We start from the raw sequence: 24,209 nt of genomic DNA on the forward strand, positions 1-24,209 counted from the left end.
CAAATCACTTCAACTTACAAATATGTATGTAAATAAATATACATAAATACTTTGAAATCCATTAATTAAAAATCATGTTTTAAACAACCCACCATGAATTTCAAGAACCTTTAAATAGATAAATAGAGGAATTACTTGCAAATCATCAATTCATAATATGAAATTATGTCGCATCAAAATAGATCAATAATCATTAGTTTAACCATGATTCATACTATTAAGTAAAAATAAGAATTTACCATAAGAAAATATTACTTGAAATCAAGATATTTAATTGAAAGAGTTTTTGGACTACATTGGTGGAAGAACCCATGGATAAACACACACATAACTTAGAGTAAAGCTTAAAGAAAATAAATATAATTTATCATATAATTAAAATAATTTATATATGAGAGTGGAAGGAATACTCTCATTAAAGCCTTACATACCTGGAATCCGAAGCTTTAGTCGGTACCGAAAGACTTAATGAACACTCTTGAGTCCTAGCTTCTCTCCTCGCCGGAACGTTTTGTGTACTACCCGGAGTATATGAATCACCAGAATAGTATTTCTTCACTACTAAGAACTAAAACTATATTTGAAAATGTGTAAAGAAGTGTATAGAGAGAAGATTTGCTTGAGAAAGCTTGATGAATAAAATGAGGAAATAAGGTGGGTATTTATAGGTGGGAAAGAGGGTCCTAACAATAAATAAAATAATTATAAAAGAAATCTGAACATTTAGTAGAATATATTGATGTCATGGATGATGTTAAATGGAGGACAATTTATGTCATGAGTGATGTCAAATGTATCTAGATCTTTCTATGGTAGGTGAAATGAGTTATTTTTGACAGAATACTCTTTTTGGGAGCTGCGTTTGAATAAGATAAATTTCTTATTAAGATTTGGTGTATCCATAAGAATTGTAGATATGGAAGTCTAGTTTCATATCGTTCAAGAATCAACCAATTTGGATAAACCTACAGTGAGATATGATTTTTCTTCTATAAACACTCCTTTCCGTCACAGCATCCTACCTTACAAATATTAATTTATTTGACATACTTAACCTTCAAAACTTAAAATATGGTATTCACAAAAGTTGTAGGTAATGATCTTGTGGTTACTCAGAAATTTGAATCACCCAATTTGGACAAATCTATTAAAAGTTATACCCAAAATATAGAGGCTATATTATTTTTAGGCGAGAATTGAAACATCGTAGACAACGTTTTTAGAGGATGTTACAGGTTTGTACATGTGACAAGTAATCTTTGGGGGCATTTAAGTTGAAAGACTTCCGCTTTTGATTTATTATTTATTTATTTAGACAGTTTCCACTATATTTATCGAAATGTTGGGTTTTAGACTGACTTGTCCTGGGGAAAGGACAGGTGCCATCACACTCGAAATTGGATCATGACATACATAAAAGTCATGTGTATGTTCATTAACTTAAATAGAAACTTAAATTCTACTGAATTGTGATTCTTTCGCTAATATCACAATCATTCCTACTCTTCTTAGGTTTCGGGGGTGCCTCAATGTCACTAATTGTTTCACATTCAATCTTCTACACACCATAATACCATAGCAGATAGCAGTTGTGTTATTCCATACGTGTCAACTCTAGATCAAATGAATCTGGGAACCCATTGCTAGAACTGAGATGTAATGCATAAGTTGCCACATATAGTCCACAATCCCTAAAATTTATAAATTTACAACGAGTTAGAATATTTCGCAAGATAGTATAAAAGAGGAAAAATTGAATATACTTACAAGCTTCTTTTAGTCTATTGTGGTATACCGTTGACATAAAGAATGTCAAATGAATCAAAAACAGAGTGCGCCCTGTACTTTGGGTGAGAGGCCACATCTAACCCTTTCTTCGTATAAAAATCAGACATAGATAGATACATGGAAATGAGCTGGACATATTTCTTGACCTCGTTGTCAATACACAAATGGTGTAGCAGATTATTGATTGAATCGTACGTCATTATACATCGTTCGTCGAAAGAAACAACAATAAATACCCAATGAAACCTCTCCTTCACATTGACTGGAATGAAAATATTGTCCACCGAATGTCATGGTACAATACAGTGCATCCTGTATCCTTTTATATACTCGAGGATGGTGTCTTCTGAACTCGCCTTAGAAACTACATTTTCAGCATTGTTATATGCTTCCCAGATGCAACTTATTAAGTTGTTGAAATTGCAATCAACTGTGCTGGACTTATATGCTGAGCTAGTGGAATATTTTGCTTTTTTCCTCATATAGTAAAAGAGCACATCTATGTGCTGAAAGATAATAATGTTAAAATTAATAAACTAAAATTATGTTAGTCATAAAAATTTATAAATTAAAAGTATATTAAAAACAATGAATAGAAAATTATACCGAGTCATCGAGCAACTCCCTACTTTAGGAAATTTGTAGAACCAATTCCTGTTGTCAATTTTAACAACCTCATAATCAAAGCACTTTTTAATGCTACTTTATTCTTTTTGTATCTGTCCTCATTATTCTTCATGTAAAGTAAGACAAAAAATTTAACTTAGAGGTGTAACTTAGAGGTTAATACAATAAAATGTATAAGTATAAAACTTTGATGTAAATTAACAATATATAAATATGTACACAAATTATTCATACTTTTTGATCTAATTCTTACTTGGTATGATGCCTGGCCAATAAACCTTTCCTTAACCATTTTCAGAAATTGATAAAGATAGATTTGTCCTCATCTTCTGGCAAAGCAATGAATGGATGTTTCAAAGTAAAAAATTGAAGGACACTTTGAAGAACACCCTGAAATATATACATGGTTGATTTCAGTGTTAACTCAATGTATAAAATTCATTATTGATAAAAATAGTTTATACTTGTATCTGATCCAAATGAAGTAATGTATGGCAATGTGTTATATGGACTTGGGCACCTAATCCTTTGAATCTTTAAAGGTGTATGGTCATCCACAATGGACTGTTCATGAAGTACAATTCTTCTTTCTGGATTAAGGCTTGGGAGAAGTACAATACAACAGACTCCTCAACCGATGAAGATGGCATAGTTATTTCTTTAGGAAAATCTCCCAGATTTGGATCTTTTTTAGTATCAGATGTCCGAGACTCAGTTGGGACTGACAGTGTTGTTTCTTTGGGACAATCACTCGGAGATGGGTCTTTATCACTATTAGAGATATGACAATAATTTTGGGTGTTCATTATCAGCAGTAGTCGATCCGTTCTGATGAAGGTACACAAGAACAGCTTGAGAAATCAAATAAAAATAAATAACTAATAAACTTTTAACTAGATACTGCTCGGGGCTTGTTCACATTTGTTTGATCATCGACAAGTTCTGATTGCTGATGAAAATCCTTATTCAAATTTTGAGAAACCACCGTATAAAAATAAAAAATTAGGTAATATATATACAAAATTCAATTTATACAAATTTTAAAGATAATTAAAATTATAGCACTAATATATAATCATACCTCTGAAATAATATTATCGAGTAAGAGATCATCCAAATCGGGAGCCTTTAATGAATTAAAGTAAATAAAATTAAAATAACAAATATATATATGTATATAATTTAATCATGTATAAATGTGGATTTGAGAGTGTTGTATAATAGTACTATACTTTGAGACTTCTATAAATATGAATTGTATAAATGGTATATATAATTATACAATTAAGAAAGATGAAGGTTAATACAATAAAATGTATAAGTATAAAACTTCAATCTAAATTACCAACATATAAATATATATATACAGCTGGAGTTTTACTGGCCTCTGTTTGTTCATCCATAGATTGCGGCTTCTCATTTATTTCATTATGCAAATTTGGACAAACAACATTAAAAAAAAGGTTACAATAACATGTATACAAATGCAACTTATAGATAATGTATACATTAAATTAAATAATATATGACTATTCAAACCTCTGAAATAATTTCATCAAGCAACAAATTTTCATTATTTGAATCCTTAAATATAAAAGCAAATAAAGAAAATTAAGATGACAAGTCAATATGTATATCTGCATTTATTTATACAATTGTTGAAATGTATAAATGAACTGTGGATTACACAGTCACAAAATATTGTGCATGAGCCATGTGTTATGACCCGCCACTTGATCTTGAAGAAGGTAGAAGAATCTAGAGTCTTGGAGAGGTTAGTGGAAGACTCTAGATCCTTATAGAAACTTGTAGAGAAGTCTTGAAAGACTTAGAATTCTCTAGAGTGTGTAGAGAATTCTAGAGAGGGACTTCTTTGTAAATATGGAGGGACTTGTATAGCAATTTTTATTTACACTTGAGCCCCTTAGGAGTAGTATAAATAGAGGGGGCATTCATTTGTAGAAAACCATCAAGAAAACAAGCATTCTTCCAAAGCAATACAAAAGCCTTCTTCATAAAAGCTCTCTTGTCTTCTTATAATCTAGCGTTCCCTTAGCGATCTAGTCATAAAGGCTTACTTGAGCTTGCAAGATCGTGAAAGATTCGTGAGTAAGTTGTCAAGTGCCGCACGGAAGTCTTAGTAGACGTCTAAGTCCGTGACAACGTGGTATCAGAGCGAGGTTCTACTAAGGGATATGGCAAGTGAGGGAGACATCAATGCCACTACCGCCACCAACGTCAAGCAAGATGTTGGAAGGAAGCACCGCAAGGGAAGGAAAAACTCTAAGAGAAATGAGGAGGTGCCGCTGGAGCCTACACCAAGCGAGGCCCTAACATCCTACTCACCCTCGGCCACTGAGGTGAGTGACGATGAGCGAGGCGAGGAGCCCGTGGACGTCACACCCGGCATGGAGTGGATTGCAAGGGTGGATGCTGCCCGACAAGCAGTGGAGATATTAGGCAAGCGCTTGAACAAGGTCGACGGCAAGTTCAAGTCTCTAGAGGAGTTCGCCCTTGAGGAGAACGATAACATCCGGAAGGAGTTAGAGGTGCGCAAGGCTGCCGAGTATGAGATGAAGGAGGTAATCACTTCCTTGGAGTGTCGGCTCATGGACGCGCTAAGTACGATGGAGACCATGAAGGCCGAGATGGCAGTACTCAAAGGAGACATAGATGCTGGGAGATGCATGACGTCCAGTGTGGACCGGGAGGCCAAGATTGAGGCTCCCAAGCCACCAATGTTTAAAGGTGCCCGTGATGCACAAGAGGTGGAGAACTTCCTTTGGCACTTGGAGAATTACTTCAAGTGTAACAAAGTGAAGAGCGATGAGACGAGGATCAACACGGCCGTGCTATACCTCTCGGAGATGGCCATGTTGTGGTGGAAGCGCAAGGAGTCCGAAATCGGGAAGGGTCTATGCACCATCAACACCTGGGAGAAGTTCCGGGACGAGTTCAAGAAGGCCTTCTTCCCCAATAATGTCATCTATGAGGCCAAACGCAAGTTCCGAGAGCTGAAGCATACGGGTAGCATACGGGCCTATGTGAAAGAGTTCACTACCCTTACGCTTTAAATCCCCAACCTTACAGATGAAGATATGCTCTTCCACTTCATGGATGGGCTGCAGAGTTGGGCCAAGACGGAGTTGGAGCGCCGTCAAGTCAGCACCATCGATGAGGCCATCACCCAAGCCGAAGCCTTGACGGACTTTAAGCATGACAGGCATGACAGAGGCAAGGGCAAAGAAATAAGGAGTAGTCATGCCAAAGGTGGGGGAGATCGTGGCAAAGGCAAAGAGCAACATCCTCCACCCAAGAGCCATGATTCCAACAAGTCCGACGGCAGGAGGTTCGGGCAACAGGGCTACGCCGAGAGAAAAGAGCAGACCACGAAGAGCAGCGGCTGCTACATATGTGGAGGTCCTCACGGCTATGCTAGGTGTCCGGAGATGAAGAACCTTGGTGCTATACTACGGGAGCGAAAGGACAAGGAAGTGGACCAAGGGCAGGGTTCGGACACGACTCAGCTAGGCATGATCGGGCTATGTGGAGCCATCGCGAAGCAAGCTGAGAAGGCGGGGGATTATTCTGCCCAGTATGTTGACATATCAATCAATGGACGACCAGCTCGTGCCATGGTGGATTCTGGAGCAGAAGCCAACATCATGACCAAGACGGCGGCAACAAGGTTGGGGCTAAGTTATGGGCCAAGCAACACCCGCCTGAAGACGGTCAATGCACCATTGACTCCCGTGTGCGGAGTCGCTCATGGAGTGGACATCACGTTGGGCAAGTGGCAAGGTAAGACAAGCTTCACTGTCGCCCCCTTAGATATCTTTGATATTATCCTTGGACAGGAGTTCTTCCAACGGTACCACACGATGATCGATCCCTACCTCCAACAACACTTGGTGATGGAGTGAGAGGGACCCTGCATAGTACCTCTAGTCAAGATGCCAAAGAAGGAAGGACAAGCCCACCTGTCGGCCATGCAGCTTGTGAAAGGCCTAAAGAAAGGGGAGCCGACGTTCATAGCTACCATTGCGAGCTTGGATGAAGGCAATAGTGCTAAGGAGATATTACCACCTTGCATAGAGAAGGTGCTTGAAGAAAACAAAGACGTGATGCCCGAAGAGTTGCCAAGAAACCTACCTCCAAGGCGCGAGGTAGACCACAGGATCGAGCTGGAACTAGGAGCAAGGCCGCCCGCATACCCACCATACCGCATGGCTCCACCTAAGTTAGAGGAGCTGAGGAAGCAGTTAAAGGAGCTCCTCGAGGCCGGTCATATCCGTCCATCCAAGGCACCTTATGGCGCGCCGGTATTATTTCAGAAGAAGAAGGATGGCTCGTTGCGCCTATGCATAGACTATCGGGCGCTTAATAAGGTGACCGTGAAGAACAAGTATCCCATCCCGCTCATTGTCGACTTGTTTGATAGACTTGGACAAGCCAAGTACTTCACCAAAGTGGATTTAAGGAAAGGCTACTACCAAGTATGCATAGCTGAGGGAGATGAACCGAAGACCACATGTGTAACGAGGTACGGAGCTTACGAGTGGTTGGTGATGCCCTTCGGCCTAACCAACACACCCGCCACCTTTTGCACATTAATGAACAAAATCTTCCACCCCTACTTAGATCAGTTTGTGGTAGTCTACTTGGATGACATAGTCATCTATAGCAACACCTTGGATGAGCACGTGGAGCATCTAAAGAAAGTATTCCAAGTTTTGTGCGAGAATGAGCTTTTCATCAAGCGGGAGAAGTGCGAGTTCGCCCAACATGAGGTGCACTTCTTGGGACATGTTATCAGCCAGGGAGAGCTACGGATGGATGAAGCAAAAGTTCGGGCCATCAAAGAGTGGGAGGCGCCCACAAAGGTAACTGAACTTAGATCTTTTCTTGGACTTGCTAACTATTACCGCAGGTTCATAAGCGCCTACTCCGCTAAAGCCGCTCCACTTACTGAGCTATTGAAGAAGAATAAGCCGTGGGTTTAGAGCGAGGAGTGGAAGGAGGCCTTTGAAGACCTCAAGGCTGCCGTGACAGAGGAGCCGGTCCTAGCGTTGCCTGACTTCTCCAAGACATTCGAAATGCATACGGACGCCTCTGATTATGCCATTGGAGGAGTATTGATGCAAGAGAGGCACCCTATCGCCTTCGAGAGCCGCAAGCTGAACGAGACAGAATGGCGGTACACCGTACAGGAGAAGGAGATGACAGCCATCGTCCATTGCCTATGCACATGGAGACACTACTTACTTGGCTCCAAATTCTTAGTCAAGACCGACAACGTGGCCACTAGCTACTTCCAGTCGCAGAAGAAACTCACCCCGAAGCAAGCTAGGTGGCAAGATTTCTTGGCCGAATTTGACTACGAACTAGAGTACAAGCCGGGCAAAGGCAATGTTGTGGCCGATGCTCTTAGCAGGAAGTTCGAACTAGCAGCCATCACCACAGCACATTGTGACATCCAGGATGCAATCAAGGATGGTCTGCAGCATGATCCAGAGGCAAAGCGACTTATGGAGTTAGCCGCCCAAGGCAAGACGAGGCACTTCTGGGTAGAAGATGGACTCCTGCTTACCGCCGGACGAAGGTTCTATGTGCCGAAATTCGGAACTATCAGGCGATGGATCATGAAGGAAAGCCATGACACCTTGTGGGCCGGACACCCAGGGCAGCGTCGCACGAGGGCATTAATTGAGGCGATTTACTACTAGCCACACATGCGAGACGATATTGAATGCTATGTGCAGACTTGTCTTGTATGCCAGCAAGACAAAGTAGAGCAGCGTCAACCAGGAGGACTCTTGGAGCCCCTACCTGTAGCAGAGCGTCCATGGGAGAGCGTGACTATGGACTTCATCACATGCTTACCGAAGTCCGATGGGTACGGAACGATTATGGTCGTGGTGGACAGGTTTTCCAAATATGCCAGCTTCATGCCCGCCACGGCAGGTTGCACTGCTAAGGAGGCTGCCAGGCTATTCTTCAAGAATGTGGTGAAGTATTGGGGATTGCCAAGACATATCATCAGCGACAGAGACCCACGCTTCACCGGGAACTTTTGGAGAGAATTGTTCGAAATTCTTGGCACGAAATTACATTTCTCCACTAGCTTTCACCCTCAGACAGACGGCCAGATGGAGCGAGTCAATGCCTTACTGGAGTGCTACTTGAGGCACTTTGTGAGTTCACATCAGAGAGATTGGGCGAGACTACTGGACGTAGCACAATTCTCTTAAACCTACAGCGGAGTGAGGCCACAGGGCGAACACCATTCGAGCTAGCCACAGGCCAACAGCCACAAACTCCACATTCACTACCGGTCGCGTTTGAGGGCAAGAGTTTAGGGGCCTATCATATGGCCAAGGGCTTTGAGGAGCAGCTCGACACTGCCAAGTCTTATTTGGACAAGGCAGCGAAGAAGATGAAGAAGTTTGCTGACCGCAAGCGTCGTCCCACGGATTACCAAGTTGGAGACATGGTCTTGGTCAAGTTCAACCCCAAGCAATTCAAGGCGTTGCGAGGCATGCATCAAAACTTGGTGCGAAAGTATGAGGGCCCGTTCAGGATCGTTGCCAAGGTTGGCAAGATCTCTTACAGGTTGGAGATACCACCGCATATTAAGGTTCATCCAGTCTTCCATGCCAGCGTCCTCAAGCCGTACCATGAGGACAAGGATGATCCTAGCCGAGGAGAATCAAGTCGGGCGCCACTCACAATCACCGCCTCCCATGATCGAGACATCGAGGCTATTGTGGACTACCAAGCCAAGCGAAAACAGGGACAACAGGCCACTGCTATGTTCTTAGTCCATTGGAAGGGACAATCTCCGGAGGAGGCCACCTGGGAGAGATATGAAGACCTGTGGCAGTTCAGGGACAAAATCCGGGAGTTCTTGCAGCAGCAGTGCGCCGCGGTCATCGCCACATCAGGTGGGGGAGAGTGTTATGACCCGCCACTTGATCTTGAAGAAGGTAGAAGAATCTAGAGTCTTGGAGAGGTTAGTGGAAGACTCTAGATCCTTATAGAAACTTGTAGAGAAGTCTTGAAAGACTTAGAATTCTCTAGAGTGTGTAGAGAATTCTAGAGAGGGACTTCTTTGTAAATATGGAGGGACTTGTATAGCAATTTTTATTTACACTTGAGCCCCTTAGGAGTAGTATAAATAGAGGGGGCATTCATTTGTAGAAAACCATCAAGAAAACAAGCATTCTTCCAAAGCAATACAAAAGCCTTCTTCATAAAAGCTCTCTTGTCTTCTTATAATCTAGCGTTCCCTTAGCGATCTAGTCATAAAGGCTTACTTGAGCTTGCAAGATCGTGAAAGATTCGTGAGTAAGTTGTCAAGTACCGCACGGAAGTCTTAGTAGACGTCTAAGTCCGTGACACATGTATGTATAACACTATATACATACATTTTGTATAAAATAGTGTAAATAATAAGTAGAAAGACTTTACCTGTGGATGATTTATGTTACTTGATTGTCCTGGGAGCTTTATTCCAAGAATGAATGGTGGATCAAAAAGAGAAGACTGAGGCTGATTATTGGATGGTGAATGTGTTGGAACTTCTTGCTCAGATATCTCATTTGGTTTATTAGGATTTGTGTTCTTCTTATTTATGGCCTCCAACACGACTGTGAAGTTATCTTGTATTAACTTTCACAGACCTTTGAACTTCTTCTTTACCTATATTAAGATGATAGAATAAAAATAAGAATTAATTATGATATATAAGAAATATATATATATATATATATATATATATATATATATATACATAATTTTTTTTAAAAATGAGCTTATCGATTTTTTGAACGAATCAAATTCATTGCGAGAAATTCTTAAATCAAACGACCTGCTATATGATGATTTTTCAGTAGGGTCATCTATCTTTTTCCTCTGTACACGTTGGTTTATTGCTGGTTTATCAACGATTTAATCAGTGTGTTTACCCTGCTTTCAGTGAAGGATTGACAAGTGGTGGGATAGTTTGATGTTTGGACACTTATTTTATTCCTACAGTCTATACAGGTGTAACAACAGAATGCCTTGACTTCTTCAGCACGGATATTACACGACAACCAACTTTCTCTTTTGCTTTTATCTTCCTTAAATCTGGAGAATCTTCAAAATCATCATCGGGGTCAACAAGGTTACTGCCCATACCTATATCAACATGAGATTCTGACACAATGTACTCAGGTGGCAATTGGAGGATTTGAATTTCCATAGGAGAAGGACTTATATTGTGGAAAGTGATCTGCGTAAGTAAATTAACCTTATTATACAATGTTACTCAAAATTATACAACCCCAATAGTATACAATTATAACATTAGTATAACTAACTGTATTGTGCATACAAACACATATTTAATTATGTAATTATAATAAATGAGTCAAATCAGTATAAGATGTTTAAATAGTACATACACAATTTCAATATTTGATTTAATTTAAAAAATTGAAAAAACTTACCGAATTATCTTCATCACATAACATTTCTTTCAAGAAGTAATCTAGTTGAGGCTTGTTTTTTTCCGTCTTTTAATTGACAATTCTCGGAATGTGGTCAGACATCTTGACAGCAATCTGTCACGACCCACTTTTCATCAGGTCATGATGGCACCTACTATAACCCTCTAGTAGGTAAGCCAACCCGTCAACCCAGAACTTCAAGTAATGAGTTTGAAGGCAAAAACTATATAAGAGCATTGAATTATAAAAGTAAACAGAATGAATAAGCGGAAGTAAACCAAAACATGTTTTAAACAACTAAAGATCCCTCCCAGAACCTGGAAGTCACAAGTACAGAGCTGCTACAAAATAAAATATGAGTACAAGTCCCGAAAGTGGACCAAAAAGATATAAAACAACTGGCTAGTCTCAGAAGGCAAAAGACGGGCCATCCATTCTGAAGGAGACAGAAGTGATCCAAAAACGCCAAGTTATCAGCCTAGTCTCCGAATCTGACTACAACAAGATCGATCTATTCGTGACAGTAGCTGGTGCTCGGTCCTGCATCACGAAAGTAGATGCAGAGTGTAGTATGAGTACCAAGACAATAGGTACCCAGTAGGCATCATAGGCCGACTGAGCAGAAAAGGTGAAAACAATATGAAAAAGAGGAATAAGCCTAAATAGGAATCAACATAAGCATCTAAAGTGAAAAGAGTACTATCTACGAGAGCTACAACTAACTATACCCAACTGGGCCCCCATAAGCCCAGCCGGGACACTCGTACGCAAGTTAAATAAAAACCCGAACGAACCCCCATAAGTTCGCCGAATACACAGAATAGCTACAACTACCAAGGCTAGGAACCAAGAATCTGTGATGTCAGGAACCGAAGTACTATATCATTTCCAAAATCCAGAATCTCTAAGAGTCAATCGATCTAGGGGTGACTTAGGGGTCGAGGCCGGGACTGGGACCCAGGTGCTCGCCCGAATATTTAAAGTGGCCAAGGCTGGGACTGGGTACCCGGATGCTTGCCATAAAACATAAGTGCGGGACTGGATACCCGGATGCTCGCCGTAATACATCGGTGCGGTCGAGGCTGGGACTGTATACCCGGATGCTCATCGTAATACATCGGTATGATCGAGGCTAGGACTGGATACCCGGATGCTCGTCATACTAGCAAGTCGGCGGAGGCCGGGACTGAGTACCCGGATGCTCCCCGATAATTCAGAACGGAGGTCGGGACTGGGTACCCGGATGCTCATAGATAATTTATCCCATGGTTTCGAATATATCCTTTCTAACTAATCAACAACAGTACCGAGAATTTCCTCCACAATGTGTCAACTGATATGCCGCCAAAACTTAAACCGGAGCCGAAGCCAAACGATCATGAATTCTAGTATTGCCAACACATCTCAAAAGTTATGACTATACCGAGTTATGGGTGGGAGTGTTATTAAGAGCAAGGGTATCGCCTAGCTAAGGCCAACTACTAGGCACTAGCCCGCTACACCATTCTACAGGGATCTAAGTCCACCGGAGCGACGCCGGGCATATAAAGCAAGTTTACATCCTATACTAAGGCCAACATACTCCACAGTATCAACAACATGCTCATTCAACTCTCCTTATAATACTAACAGATAACGATAAGATACACATGCTTCTAAATACCTGAAAAACCTAATAACAAGCCTAAAGCATGATTTCTAACACCTATACTAAGGCCAACATACTCCACAGTATCAACAACATGCTCATTCAACTCTCCTTATAATACTAACAAATAACGATAAGATACACATGCTTCTAAATACCTGAAAAATCTGATAACAAGCCTAAAGCATGATTTCTAACACCTATACTAAGGCCAACATACTCCACAGTATCAACAACATGCTCATTCAACTCTCCTTATAATACTAACAAATAACGACAAGATACATCTGCTTCTAAATACCCGAAAAACCCGATAACAAGCCTAAAACATGATTTCTAACACCTGAGATATACAATTAAACTACCCAACCAAAATTTCAACTATTTTAACATGCTTTCACACATTCCAACTCAATCTAAAGAAAGGTAAACCGTAGCCTACCTGTAGGCCAAACACGCGGGCTCCAAATTATTGTGCTGGAGCTTTTCCCTTTCGAACGGCCTCGGAACGCTGCCAAGCTGTCAAAAATAGAACCACAACATCGATACGGTCGTTTCGACACTAATTTCATAATTTTTGGAAATGGACCAATTTTGGGGTCGAAAACGGGAATTGTGGGACCCACATACGAAATTCCGGATTTGACCCCCAAAACCGGTTCTAAACGTCACCCCAAGCTCAAAAATCAGATTTATAATACAATTCGGGGTGGGAAATTACGCAAGACGATCAAACAACCAAAACTCATAAATTCGGACTAAAGGACCAAAAATGGCAGCATCAAAATCAGTAGATTCTGGAAATACGAGACTCTTTCAACCCAAAAAAATTGCACTATGATGATCCTTGCGAAAAACCCCACAATCTAGCCTCAAGAATCACTCAAAACGAAGTTATATTGACCAAGATACACTCTTTCAAAATTCAATAAAATTTCATTCCGAAAATCACTAAATCTGCAGCTAAAAATCAATTGATTACCTCGAACGACGTGCCAAAAACAGATTCTGAAACTTCCACAATGTTCTTCTTAAATTTCCACGCAAGATAGCCTCTGGAATCACCCAAATCGGATTTATATTGGTCAAAAAATAACATGTCAAAGTTCTTCAAAAATCCATTCCGAAAATGAATACTGCTGCAAATAAAATCACGATTTTTACCTGAATCGAATGCTCCAAATCAGTTTTCAATCTCTCCAATGCGTTCTCCACGAAAAACCTCACAATTTTGTCTTTTGAATCACCCAATTTGGAGCTCTAGAACTCAAGAAATGAGGGTTCAAAGTTGAGGAGAAAAATCTGAAAATCTGGTGCAAAATCTGCACTATTGCACCAGATTTTTCTGATTTTCCATTATTTAAAGTCTCCGAATGGACCCTCGGAATTCGTTCGAAATCCGATAAAAATAAACCAGATATGCTACCCTACTAAATTCGATATTTCGGACTCAGTGACGCATTCAGAATTCTCATACGAGGTTATTATAATAAAAAGTGGATCCCACATCCAAGAGTCATTTTAAGTCATATTTCACAGCGAGCCTCGATATTAGTCCGGAAGTCTCAAAAAGCGAACGAAGGGTCGTTCTAGACTAAAATCAACATTCCAGAACTAACCGCGCTGTCAGAATTTTTATTCGAGCGCATTTTCCAAGAATGTTGACCAAAGTCAACTATAGGCTAAGTTTCAAAGTCAAAAGCGCCAAATAGCCCCAAACTCGTATCGATTGACTCGATAGTTATTCCAACAGTGCTACTAGCCTAATTTGGTCATTCCGGAGCTGATGGAACCATCAGAATTTGAATTCGAGATTTCGTTAGCCCAAAACTCAAAAAGTCGCAACTAAACTAATTTAGGCCTTTAAAATACCAAAATGGACTCGGGACCTCTAAAAATTCAACCAACACTTCTTCTAGACCAAAAACCATCTCCTGAATCCAACTGAGTTGTCGGAATTCCATTTCGAGCATCGAAACTCCAAAAGTTGACCAAAGTCAAACCTTGGCTTAAAGTTCCTCAAATTCTCAACTCAAGGCCTCAAATCTTCGTTACAGCTCCAAAACTGATTCCGTAAAGTCTCCTAACCCAATTTTGACATTTCAGAGCTGCTGGAATCGACGGAATTCCGTTCCGAGATCTGTAGCTCCGATTGACCCCAAATACCACTTTTTAACACTTAAAGCTTATGAAACTCAAAATTTCCAAGGACTTAACTTTTCATAGGATTTTCTAAAAATCAACACCCGATAACAATTAGAAATGACTCGGGGCATCTAAAGGGAGGGGTAAAATGGTCATTTTACAAAAATTCCAAAAATGACCTTAAGGGTCATTACAATATCCACTACTAAAAGAACTTTCGTCCGCGAAAGTAAAAGTACAATCACTCTCTACAGGCACGAAAGGACGAGGGTTTTGGACCTGCATGCTTTGCCTAAATTTTAGACACCCTCTCGAGTTGACCAACGCCATCACAGAACTTAGGCTGAGAAGAAAATCCTCAATTTCACTTCCAACTCCAAAAACTCCTTCAGTCCTTTCTTGGGCTCCAACTCTCACTCGTTTAGCCCGAACTTGACTCAAAACACTGGATTTCAATTGAGGACAACCAAAATAAACCAAAACCACTGAATTGAGTAATACACGACCATGGCAGATACAACTCACTCAAAATTTCAAGTATTTGTCTTTTGTTTTCAAATCCTTTTCTCCAAGCCACTAAGGGCGTTCTACCAATCCTTACCTATCTCGAAAACCTTCAACGCAATTCGAAAATTGCTTATTGAACCATACAACACCAACCTCTAAGGAGTTACATACTCTACCTGAACATATGAGGATGAAAACAATCAAAACAAGGACACCCCGCGCAAAGCCCCAAATCCCAACCTCAACTTGAAAAACCCGAACTCAAAATAAAACTGATGTTCTGGAACTAAACACTCCTTAAGCTTCTAAAAACTTGACTCACACTCCTCGAACCAAACAAAGGGAACATCCTAGTGAGTCAAATGGATCAATTGTGTTGCAATGATGGAGAAACCCTGGATGAATCGTCTATAATACACAGTCAATCCAACAAAATTCCGAATCTCTATAATAGATATGGGCCTAGCCCAACCACGAATAGCCTCAATATTCATCTAATTTACCCTGATACCCTCTCTGGATACCACGTGTCCTAGAAATTTCACAGAATTTAACCAAAACTCGCCCTTTGAGAATTTAGCATAAAGTTGTTGGTCTCTCAAGGTCTGGAGGACAAACCTCAAGTGCTGCGCGTGCTCCTCCCTACTCCACGAGTATACCAATATATCATCGATGAATTCAATCATGAAGAAGTCAAGATAAGTCCTGAACGCTCGAGTCATAAAGTCCATAAAAGCTGCAGGGAAATTGGTAAGCCCAAAAGATATCACAAGGAACTCGTAGTGGCCATAGCGAGTCCGAAAAGCAGTCTTAGGAATGTCGGCTTCTCTAATCCGCAACTGGTGGTAGCGAGACCTCAAGTCAATATTAGAAAACACGGTCGCACCCTGAAACTAGTCCAATAGATCATTGAAATGAGGCATGGGGTAACAGTTTTTCATCGTCACCTTGTTCAGATGCCTGTAATCAACATACATCTGCATAGTCCCATCCTTCTTCTTAACAAATAGGACGGGTGCACCCTACGGCGACACACTCGGGCGAATAAATCTCTTACCTAAAAGATCCTCAAGCTGCACACTGAGCTTCTTGAGCTCTGCGGGGACCATACGGTAAGGTGGTATAGAAATAGGCTTAGTGCCCAGCTTCCAAATCTATGGAAAAGTCAATATCTCTCTCTAGGGGTAGGCTAGGTAGGTCAGTGGGGAAGACATCAGTATACTCCCTAACCATAGGGACTGAATCAATAGTAGAAGCCTCACTGGACATATCACAGACATATGCTAAGTACATCAAGCACCCAGACCTAACTAGCCGTTGGGCCCGCATAAAGGATATGATCCCAGTTGGTGAGCGACTATAAACACCCTGCCACAAGACCGGGGGAATATCAGGCATGGCTAATGTAACGGTCTTGTCATAACAGTCCAAAACCGCATGATGAGGGGATAGCCAATCCATGCCCAGAATAACATCGAAGTCCAACATATCAAGTAAAATAAGATCTGCCCGAGTCTCATGCCCCTGAATAGTCACCACACAGGATCTACAAACCTGATCCACTACTAAAGAATCCCCTACCGGGGTCGAAACATGTAATGGGACCTCAAGTGACTCATAAGGAATACCCAAACGTGGAGCAAAATATATAGACACATAGGAATACGTGGAACCTGGATCAAATAAAGCTGAAGCAGTCTGCTGACAAATAAGGATAGTACCTGTGATAACATCATCTGATGCCTCAGCCTCTGCCCTCGCTGGAGCAGCATAGAAGTGGCCCTGTCGGCCTCCCCCACGAACATTCGCCCTACCACCTGACCTATCTCCCCGGGAACCTCCTCGAACACCCTGCTGACCATCGCCGCGGCTGTGGCCTTGATCTATACCTCCTGGTAGAGGTGGTGTTACTACCAACGGTCTAGCCCGGCTGGGACATTCCCTAGCCCAATACTCCAGTGAGCCACAATCGAAGCATCCTGAAGCTGAGTGACCCTTGATAACTCATCCGCGGTAGGAAGAAAGCATACCTGATTCCCTCGAGCTCTGCCCTGCAGTGGAACCCCCCGAACGGGGCTGACTACCCTCAACTGCTGGCAGGGCGGCCTGAATCGGCCGGCTGGACTGACCCTACTGGTACCTATCCTGCTAGAATCGCTGGCGGGGCCTGTCATAACTATCATGGCCCCTAGATTGGGACCCATTGTAGCTACCCTGATGCCTGGGTCTCTTATCGCTTCCCCCTTGGGCCTGACGATGAATAATATCGATTTTGCGGGCATGATCCACCACATCCAGAAAAGAGCAGCCCACAGAAACCAAGTGCTCAGTCCCCACCCTCAGGTAAGGTCTCAATCCGCGCAGAAAAACATCATACCCGCTCCTCCTCAGTGGGTAGAATCATAGTGGCATGTTGGGAAAGCTGATAAAATCTGGCCTCGTACTCCGTAATTATCATATGACCCTTCTCCAACCGAGTAAACTGATCCGGAAGTCGGTCCCTAACACTCCTAGGGATGTATAGAGCCAGGAAAGCCTCTGAGAACTGGGCCCATATCAATAGTGGTGACCCAGCTAGCCTGGACTGCAAATAAGAGTGCCACCACTGTCTAGCTGCCCCTCTGAACTGGTGAGCAGTGAAGTCGGCGCCTCTGGACTCTACAAGACCTAAGGAATGGAGCTGCTCCTGACAGGTAGTCAAGAACGCTATGGCATCCTCGCCAATAGCTCTAGAAAATATCGGGGGTGACAGCCTTCTAAATACCCCTAACATCTTCTGATCCTGTAATGACATCACACCTTCCAAAACTATTGGCGAGGGTGCAACAACTGGTGGAGGCGGCTGAACCTCAGGTGCTGACTAGGTGGACGGATCCCGCGGTGCCGGTATGCATGTTACTGGGGTCGAGGCCTGTGGTACAACCCCTATAGCTGTGAGGAGCTGCACAATCGCTGCCTGTAGTGCTGGGGTCATAACTGGTGCAGCTGGGGGCTGTGCTGGTGGTGGTGGTCCCTCTGGCTGAGTAGGAATAGGAGCATCCTGATGCTCCTCTACTAGCTTTGGCTCTATCTCCGGGTCGAGAGCTAGTGCTGCTCCCCTGCCTACTCTACGGGGCCGGCCTCAAGGCCTACCCAGAATTGGTGGGTCATCATCTCCAATAGTACCGTGCGTACGAACCATTCCGATGAAAGAGCGAAACAAATGAGATTTCAGGAAACCAATAAGACACAAGAATGCACGAAATGAAGCAACATAGAGATCGTTCCTAATGACATCCTGTAGCCTCTCGAAGATAAGTTACGGACGTCTCCGCACCCATCCGTGAGACTCTACTAGACGTTAGCTCTGTACAAGTGAGACCAACGAACCTGGGGCTCAGATACCAACTTGTCACGACCCACTTTTCATCAGGTCATGATGGCACCTACTATAACCCTCTAGTAGGTAAGCCAACCCGTCAACCCAGAACTTCAAGTAATGAGTTTGAAGGCAAAAACTATATAAGAGCATTGAATTATAAAAGTAAACAGAATGAATAAGCGGAAGTAAACCAAAACATGTTTTAAACAACTAAAGATCCCTCCCAGAACCTGGAAGTCACAAGTACAGAGCTGCTACAAAATAAAATATGAGTACAAGTCCCGAAAGTGGACCAAAAAGATATAAAACAACTGGCTAGTCTCAGAAGGCAAAAGACGGGCCATCCATTCTGAAGGAGACAGAAGTGATCCAAAAACGCCAAGTTATCAGCCTAGTCTCCGAATCTGACTACAACAAGATCGATCTATTCGTGACAGTAGCTGGTGCTCGGTCCTGCATCACGAAAGTAGATGCAGAGTGTAGTATGAGTACCAAGACAATAGGTACCCAGTAGGCATCATAGGCCGACTGAGCAGAAAAGGTGAAAACAATATGAAAAAGAGGAATAAGCCTAAATAGGAATCAACATAAGCATCTAAAGTGAAAAGAGTACTATCTACGAGAGCTACAACTAACTATACCCAACTGGGCCCCCATAAGCCCAGCCGGGACACTCGTACGCAAGTTAAATAAAAACCCGAACGAACCCCCATAAGTTCGCCGAATACACAGAATAGCTACAACTACCAAGGCTAGGAACCAAGAATCTGTGATGTCAGGAACCGAAGTACTATATCATTTCCAAAACCCAGAATCTCTAAGAGTCAATCGATCTAGGGGTGACTTAGGGGTCGAGGCCGGGACTGGGACCCAGGTGCTCGCCCGAATATTTAAAGTGGCCAAGGCTGGGACTGGGTACCCGGATGCTTGCCATAAAACATAAGTGCGGGACTGGATACCCGGATGCTCGCCGTAATACATCGGTGCGGTCGAGGCTGGGACTGTATACCCGGATGCTCATCGTAATACATCGGTATGATCGAGGCTAGGACTGGATACCCGGATGCTCGTCATACTAGCAAGTCGGCGGAGGCCGGGACTGAGTACCCGGATGCTCCCCGATAATTCAGAACGGAGGTCGGGACTGGGTACCCGGATGCTCATAGATAATTTATCCCATGGTTTCGAATATATCCTTTCCAACTAATCAACAACAGTACCGAGAATTTCCTCCACAATGTGTCAACTGATATGCCGCCAAAACTTAAACCGGAGCCGAAGCCAAACGATCATGAATTCTAGTATTGCCAACACATCTCAAAAGTTATGACTATACCGAGTTATGGGTGGGAGTGTTATTAAGAGCAAGGGTATCGCCTAGCTAAGGCCAACTACTAGGCACTAGCCCGCTACACCATTCTACAGGGATCTAAGTCCACCGGAGCGACGCCGGGCATATAAAGCAAGTTTACATCCTATACTAAGGCCAACATACTCCACAGTATCAACAACATGCTCATTCAACTCTCCTTATAATACTAACAGATAACGATAAGATACACATGCTTCTAAATACCTGAAAAACCTAATAACAAGCCTAAAGCATGATTTCTAACACCTATACTAAGGCCAACATACTCCACAGTATCAACAACATGCTCATTCAACTCTCCTTATAATACTAACAAATAACGATAAGATACACATGCTTCTAAATACCTGAAAAATCTGATAACAAGCCTAAAGCATGATTTCTAACACCTATACTAAGGCCAACATACTCCACAGTATCAACAACATGCTCATTCAACTCTCCTTATAATACTAACAAATAACGACAAGATACATCTGCTTCTAAATACCCGAAAAACCCGATAACAAGCCTAAAACATGATTTCTAACACCTGAGATATACAATTAAACTACCCAACCAAAATCCCAACTATTTTAACATGCTTTCACACATTCCAACTCAATCTAAAGAAAGGTAAACCGTAGCCTACCTGTAGGTCAAACACGCGGGCTCCAAATTATTGTGCTGGAGCTTTTCCCTTTCGAACGGCCTCGGAACGCTGCCAAGCTGTCAAAAATAGAACCACAACATCGATACGGTCGTTTCGACACTAATTTCATAATTTTTGGAAATGGACCAATTTTGGGGTCGAAAACGGGAATTGTGGGACCCACATACGAAATTCCGGATTTGACCCCCAAAACCGGTTCTAAACGTCACCCCAAGCTCAAAAATCAGATTTATAATACAATTCGGGGTGGGAAATTACGCAAGACGATCAAACAACCAAAACTCATAAATTCGGACTAAAGGACCAAAAATGGCAGCATCAAAATCAGTAGATTCTGGAAATACGAGACTCTTTCAACCCAAACAAATTGCACTATGATGATCCTTGCGAAAAACCCCACAATCTAGCCTCAAGAATCACTCAAAACGAAGTTATATTGACCAAGATACACTCTTTCAAAATTCAATAAAATTTCATTCCGAAAATCACTAAATCTGCAGCTAAAAATCAATTGATTACCTCGAACGACGTGCCAAAAACAGATTCTGAAACTTCCACAATGTTCTTCTTAAATTTCCACGCAAGATAGCCTCTGGAATCACCCAAATCGGATTTATATTGGTCAAAAAATAACATGTCAAAGTTCTTCAAAAATCCATTCCGAAAATGAATACTGCTGCAAATAAAATCACGATTTTTACCTGAATCGAATGCTCCAAATCAGTTTTCAATCTCTCCAATGCGTTCTCCACGAAAAACCTCACAATTTTGTCTTTTGAATCACCCAATTTGGAGCTCTAGAACTCAAGAAATGAGGGTTCAAAGTTGAGGAGAAAAATCTGAAAATCTGGTGCAAAATCTGCACTATTGCACCAGATTTTTCTGATTTTCCATTATTTAAAGTCTCCGAATGGACCCTCGGAATTCGTTCGAAATCCGATAAAAATAAACCAGATATGCTACCCTACTAAATTCGATATTTCGGACTCAATGACGCATTCAGAATTCTCATACGAGGTTATTATAATAAAAAGTGGATCCCACATCCAAGAGTCATTTTAAGTCATATTTCACAGCGAGCCTCGATATTAGTCCGGAAGTCTCAAAAAGCGAACGAAGGGTCGTTCTAGACTAAAATCAACATTCCAGAACTAACCGCGCTGTCAGAATTTTTATTCGAGCGCATTTTCCAAGAATGTTGACCAAAGTCAACTATAGGCTAAGTTTCAAAGTCAAAAGCGCCAAATAGCCCCAAACTCGTATCGATTGACTCGATAGTTATTCCAACAGTGCTACTAGCCTAATTTGGTCATTCCGGAGCTGATGGAACCATCAGAATTTGAATTCGAGATTTCGTTAGCCCAAAACTCAAAAAGTCGCAACTAAACTAATTTAGGCCTTTAAAATACCAAAATGGACTCGGGACCTCTAAAAATTCAACCAACACTTCTTCTAGACCAAAAACCATCTCCTGAATCCAACTGAGTTGTCGGAATTCCATTTCGAGCATCGAAACTCCAAAAGTTGACCAAAGTCAAACCTTGGCTTAAAGTTCCTCAAATTCTCAACTCAAGGCCTCAAATCTTCGTTACAGCTCCAAAACTGATTCCGTAAAGTCTCCTAACCCAATTTTGACATTTCAGAGCTGCTGGAATCGACGGAATTCCGTTCCGAGATCTGTAGCTCCGATTGACCCCAAATACCACTTTTTAACACTTAAAGCTTATGAAACTCAAAATTTCCAAGGACTTAACTTTTCATAGGATTTTCTAAAAATCAACACCCGATAACAATTAGAAATGACTCGGGGCATCTAAAGGGAGGGGTAAAATGGTCATTTTACAAAAATTCCAAAAATGACCTTAAGGGTCATTACACAATCTCTGATTCAACCTTAGAACAACATTCGTAAAACCATACTTGTATGGCAAGGGGAAACCATGTATTGTTTAATACTTCCCTTTTGGTGTCATCTTCTTATGGAAGTTTTTGGCTAGTTCATCAAATGCTCTATTGCCCCATGGATAGTCCATATATCTATCAGACTCGATCAAATTAAAATCCATCTTGTCTATTGTTGAACAATTAGGCTCTATAGATAGAATGAATGTATGAATGTAGTACAATATTGCAAACTTCAACGTATCATCATCGTTATCACCCCATACCTTGCCTATAAACTATCAATAAGATCTTGTTTACCGATAGAATTTCTACCTTCAAAGTACTGGCTAAGAAATCTATTTGGTACAATAGTGTCGAAAATAAAACAAGACACATCCTCATCACACTTAAGACCAGAAATAATAGAAAAATTCCTATGGGTGAAGCATAGTCTAGTGCCATTTGCATAGATGAGGATACCATCTGTTGAACTACCTTCCAATTCACGCAACATAAAGCACCTAAATAATTGTGCCTGAACATGACACCTTTTCATGGTAGTCAGCTGAGCAAAACATGTAGTATCACAAAAAATATTCAATTGAGACTCTGACAAATACTCCGCTAAATATCCATAATGTCAATGTTTGTATAACATTGCATGTGTGGAGTGTGCTTGGGGTTTTTACTGAGAATGAATTCAACAATCTAACAAAAATAAATGAGCTTAATTAAAATGACTTTTAAAAAACATATAAAAAGGATTGAAACTATTACTAAATATAAATTAATATACAGTATATATCTTTTAGATATATATAGCCGGTACTAATCTTAAATATAAATCTTCATATAATGTGGAATAGCAATTCTTATATACAAATGCTTAGGTAATGTATAATTGATTGTATATGTATAAATAAATTTTATAAATGTATATATATCATCATATACTATTGTTATTATTATACAACTAATGTATATATCTTTTTTATACAAATATAATTTAGCAAAAATTATACTTATACAATATACAAGAATTAATATGTTTGGCATGTCAAATTATTTGTATACAACTAAATGCAACAGTTAACACTTATACATGTTAGTTTGCCCCAAATGTATACAAATACTATAATGACCCTGAAGATTATTTTGAAATTTTCGATAAAATTACCATTTTACTCCTTCCGTTGGTTTTTCCGAGTAACTTTTAGTTGGATTTGAAAGTTATTTTTGAAAATCTTGTGAAAAGTTGAGGTTTTGCTTGAAAAAAGGATTTTAAAAGCTTAAGTTGTCAAATTTTAAGTTACAGAGTCATTTGAAGTTTCGAGTCTCGAAATAAAATTCCGTCGATTCCATCAGTTTTGGATTGTGGAAATTGGTCTAGGAGAGTTGTCAGAATCAGATTTGGAATTGAAACGTGGAATTTAGATCCAAAGTTGGAAATTGAGTTAAAGTTTGATTCAAGTTTGACTTTGGTCCACATTTGGAGTTCGGGTGCTCAAATTGAATTTCTGATGGTACCAACGATTTTGAAAGGTGATTTTAATGCTATAAAGAGCTTCATTGTAATTTTTGGAAGTCCCGAGCTTGTTTTGATATTTTAGATGCCTAAGTTGGTTTATTGCGACTTTTCGAGTTTCGGGTCAAGGAGATCTCGAATTCAGATTCCTTTGGTTTCATTGAATCTGCAATATCATTCCAAGCTAGTAGCATATTTGGTTTGTGTT

General features: G+C 41.1%; 1 pseudogene; it reads right to left on the reverse strand.

The window, feature by feature from the left end:
* Positions 1–1,459: 1,459 nt before the first annotated feature.
* LOC129892780 (uncharacterized) lies at positions 1,460–23,032 on the reverse strand (annotated as a pseudogene).
* Between the last annotated feature and the right edge of the window lie 1,177 nt (positions 23,033–24,209).

This window comes from Solanum dulcamara, chromosome 6 (assembly GCF_947179165.1).
Source record: "Solanum dulcamara chromosome 6, daSolDulc1.2, whole genome shotgun sequence".
NCBI lineage: Eukaryota > Viridiplantae > Streptophyta > Magnoliopsida > Solanales > Solanaceae > Solanum > Solanum dulcamara.